The 4,666-nt window shown below is 40.1% G+C and overlaps 1 pseudogene; it reads right to left on the bottom strand.

The window, feature by feature from the left end:
- Positions 1-2,301: 2,301 nt before the first annotated feature.
- LOC114620700 lies at positions 2,302-3,543 on the bottom strand (annotated as a pseudogene).
- Between the last annotated feature and the right edge of the window lie 1,123 nt (positions 3,544-4,666).

Here is a 4,666-nt window from a genome sequence, read left to right as displayed (position 1 = left end):
GGCCTCTAGAAATACATTTTACTTTTGTGTGAAAGTAATTAGAGGCAAGTTCATGCTTAATGTATAAGGCTTTGATTCAGGGACTGGTGTCTGGAGCAACTGGCTTGATTTGGCAGACGTAGAAAGGTGGGATTTTATGCTCTGTGATAGGTTCTTGCAGTTGTTCTGGACTAATAAGCCACTTTCGCCCTCAATGTCTTATAATTAAGAGCAGCTGCTGTGAGCTTCCAGGAGGCTTGCTCCCACAAGCCCGCATCCGCTCTCCATCTACTGAAGTTAAACTGATCTCTGTAATTGAAGAATCAGTGGAACAGATAAAAAGTTGCCTGGGAAGTTTGGATAATTCTTTAATACACACAATATGAGCATCCTGTGGTAAGAATGAAATTTTGTAACCTGGTGAAATCACATTTACATTTTTTATTAAAAATGTCTTTCTCATTTGCCACTGTATTCGGAGAAGACAGTAATATTAACTAATTGGGCAGTTGACAGAAAAAATCAGGAAGATATCCGGACCCCTTGTTCTTTCTCCAAAGTGACTGGAGTTCACATCAGCCAAGAAGCTGCACATGAGGTCCTAACTGGCTGCACTCTGGCAAAACCCAGCATTGTCTGTCATAGAGAATGAAGTGTTGTCATTTACTATGCCGAGTGCGCTAAAAGGAAAGAGAGACAAAGCAGTGTAAAGAAATATGTTTCTAAGAAGTGTTATGTATTTTATTTTCAGGTAACTGCATTGTACCTCTTTTCTAGGGAAAAGTTACCCGGAGGGAACCCAATATACTGCTGGTCTGGGTGTAGGCTGATGCGGCCCCTGCAGGAGTCAGTGTGGAGCTCCTTTAAAAATCTTGAAAATAGAGCTACCATTCTGTGATATTGATTGTCAATGTGACAGGATCTAGGATCCTCTAAGAGGAAAATCCCCTGACTCCTGGGTAAAACTCCCCGTGAGGGAGTTTTGAAACTGGGTGAATTGAGGTGGAAAGGCCAACCTTAAGTGTGTGTGGCACCATTCCATTGGCTGTCGTGCTGGGCTGGATAAGAAGGAGAGAGTGAGCGTCAACAGTCATTTCTGATGCCTGGTTGCAGATTGGGTGTGAACAGGTCCTTAGGCTCCCGCTAGCATGATGTTACCATTATGATAGACTGTGCCTTCGAACCACGGGAGTCCAACCCCTTCCTTCCTTAAGGTTAAAAAAAATCACAGCACTGAGAAAAATAATTGATATTCCTATGATCCAGCCCTACACTCTTGCATATACACCCAAAGGATTCTAAACTGAAACACAGAGGCATCCTGAAGAGCCACTGTGCAGCACAGCTTTCCATGGCTGCTCTTGTCCCTAAGAGTGGTGCTGAGGTAAACTTAGGAAGAACAGACCCCAACTCTTTCCTTTTCCAAGTGAGGCTTGGAATCAAACCCAACAGGCACTAACAAATTTTCTCTGTATGTTTGTTATTGTTTTTGAGACAGAGCCTGACTATGTAGCACTGCTTGCTATGGAACTCCCTATGTAGACCAGGCATAACACAAGGTCAAACACAGTGTAGTGTTTGTGCTTACCACAAAACCTAGCCCATTTTTTCCAGAAGAAGAGATAGAGATTTTGTGTGATATTTATTCTTCTCTTGTTGTGCTATAATTCAAATCATATGACATAAAAGAAATATTTAATTTGGTCATGGCAACATAGCACTTGGAGCGTACGAGGACAGTAAGTTCAAGGCTGGCCTAGGATATATAGGGGGCCATTCTACTTTTTTTAAAAGAAGAAATTGGTATATCTTATGTTATAAGGAAATAGGGCATGATAGAAAACAATTGTTTAATATATGTATATATAAATACACTTTATTTGTAATAAAATAAAACATATTTATATAATAATGACAATTCTCATTGTTCTAACTGGTGACACTGTTGCAGCTACCATAACTACCTTCTATTGCTGATTCTCTGGTTCCTGTCTTCAATAAGCACTTCAGTTTTCTTTTTTTTTTAAATGCTATTAACTTTTATTGTGTTCAATTCTAATCTATAAACTTCTGATTGCTTTTACAAGTAAAACATACTTTCAAACTTTTGTTGATATTATGCCTTGCCTGTCCTTGTTGTAGGACTGACAAGGCTACACAGAAATCTTGTCTCAAAAAAGCAAACAACAACAAAAACAATAGGCAAACCTCTACTGATAGTCTAGAAAGACTGCCTTCAAGATGTAATTCCATTTAGGAATAAATTCTTTTATCTGTACTTTCCAGCCTGTTTACTTCTTACACTATACTGTCTCCCTTAGGTTACCTTTTCCACGTGCGTGCATTTAAGGAGCCTTTTTGAAATGAACTTAAAGTCTTTGTCTTCTTCAGTTTCCTAAAAACTTCCTGAGAATGCTCAGAAACTTCTAAATATCCAGTATGCTTTCTCCTGGGAACAAACTTGGGAGCCTCTTCCCAGTTACCAGTGTTTTTCAGGCAGAGCAAAATTCAGATCATTTGATCTAAAATGAGATTTTTGTTACCAGCTTCCCACTGTAAATATTTATCTAGTGGAAGGCATTCTGTTGCTAGATCTAGCCGTTTAGCCTTGGCTAGGGATGTTCCTGTCTGTGTACATTTATCAACAAATGATCCAATTATATAAATTTTATCGTGCTTGAAGGTAGTCATAACATTGGGAGAATCTGCAGTTAAATATATAATACTATCCTTTGGAAATAAATCGACAGGAGACTTTTCTGTTGCTGTTAAGAGTAACTTGTCCCATTTTTCTCCATAACGTCTAACTCTCTATGATAAGCACTATCTACTTTAAGATTGCAGAAAAAAATGTGGAATGGATCAACATTTCTTTTGTTCCATCCTTCACTTTCTAAGAGTTGAGAAAGAGTATTCTGCAGTTCACTTGGTTTCATGTAATTATCATAGGCCATGTCAAAAACCAAAGGTTGTCCAAACTTCATAGCCTGAATGCCCTTCCAACCCAGTGCAATGTTGATCTGTCAATCCCAGAGTCGAAGAAACATGAAGTCCTGTTCTTGTTCTCCTGTGGTGGTCTCCAGCAACCTAGCTCTTTTTGCTTCTTCCCTGGCCTCTGCTTTCATTTCCTTCTTTACTTGCTTAGCTTTTTTCACCTTTTCCTTACCATACAAATACCTTAAGTATTTCTTTTTTGGCTGATTTAGAAGGACATTCCATAAGGGTTTTGAGTTCTTCTTCAGTGATATGTTCTGGTACTTCTTTGCCAAGTAGTCTCCACATCTTAATTAATTCTCTGGTTGCAGCTAGGGAATCTTCATCTGTGTCTGAGACCTCTGAAACACTGTCTTCTTGAATGCTAGACTTCACTGTAGCTTTCCACCCTTCCAATTCTAGCTGCTCAGGAGGGGATGTGCTGTCCTTATTATGACAGGACAAAGAAGGTACTTTAGAAGACATATATCTCTGCAGAACTCCTGAATATAAATTACTTCTCTTCCTATGAAAGATATCTGGCACCAGACATCTGGCAAAAGGTCTTAAGAAACGAACAGTCACATTCATTTTGAAGAAATGTGAGGAACCACTTTAAAGCGCGATACTGGAGACGATTTTGGTTAACGCGGCTTCTGCTTCAGGTAGTGCAGTACTTAACGACTTATAAATCACAGCTTCCTCTCGCCTGTGGTTCTTAGAGGACGAGTTCCACAACCTGCATCCTGGAAAGCCAGTGGGTCCACCGAGCACCAAAGCATCGGCAGAGAAGCCCGCTGGTACTCAGAGTGCGGCCCGGGCAGCACTTCAGTTTTCTATGGCTCTCCACCTGATGGAGTTCCCTATATTTTCATTCCTGAAGAACCCGCAATGTCCTGCCTGGATTGTATTGTAGTCTTCTATTAGTCCCTATGGAGAATCTAATTTGAGACTGGAAAAGTATTGTTATGTGACTGGTACTCTCAATGAATGTTCAAAGGGCAATTCTATTAGAGTAGTTGTTTCATAAAGGTAGAAAATACAGCAAGACCAGAGGATTTTGTGAGCTTTTATTTCACTGTTAAGTGACTTCCTTGAATCAAGACAATTTAAGATAACTTGGATAAAGCATTATGCAAATTCATGAAAGTCTGGCAAACGAATTCTATGTAGGCCAGGCAAATCCATATCCTGAGAAACAAGATATAATGCTGGCCCGTCCACAACAGAAACGGCCCAATGTAATCAACTTAGCACTAGGCAGTTCACTGATCACTCTGAGGTGTGTGCCATATTTGGGGTTAGTGCTGGTGTCTACAGTCAACAGATTATACACGCAGCAGTGTATACAGCTGGTTTGGTCTCAGTGAGTGGAAGTCTCATGTTGTTGCATTCAGGTTGCCACATATCTTCCACCCCGTCACCTCAGCATTTTGTTCACAAACCCATCCAGTGACAGAGGTGTGTCTGGAAAAAGAAAGGGACAAATACACACAGAATATATCATCCTGTTGCCCTGATAACTGAAAAAACATTCTGCCCCCTGACAGAGGTCTGTCTATACACCTGCTCCTCTAGATATTTGACACTATTTTTCAAACCATCTTCTTTCCAAGTATCTGGCTATCAAATCAAACAGTTGGCTTTAATCTATGATTCAGTGTATCACAGAATGTCTAGCCATTTCTCCTTTGAAGCAGAGTATAGAACCTGG

The sequence above is a fragment of the Grammomys surdaster genome, unplaced genomic scaffold, assembly GCF_004785775.1.
Source record: "Grammomys surdaster isolate TR1022 unplaced genomic scaffold, NIH_TR_1.0 170, whole genome shotgun sequence".
Classification (NCBI taxonomy): domain Eukaryota; kingdom Metazoa; phylum Chordata; class Mammalia; order Rodentia; family Muridae; genus Grammomys; species Grammomys surdaster.
This window is presented reverse-complemented; position numbering and strand designations above follow the sequence as displayed.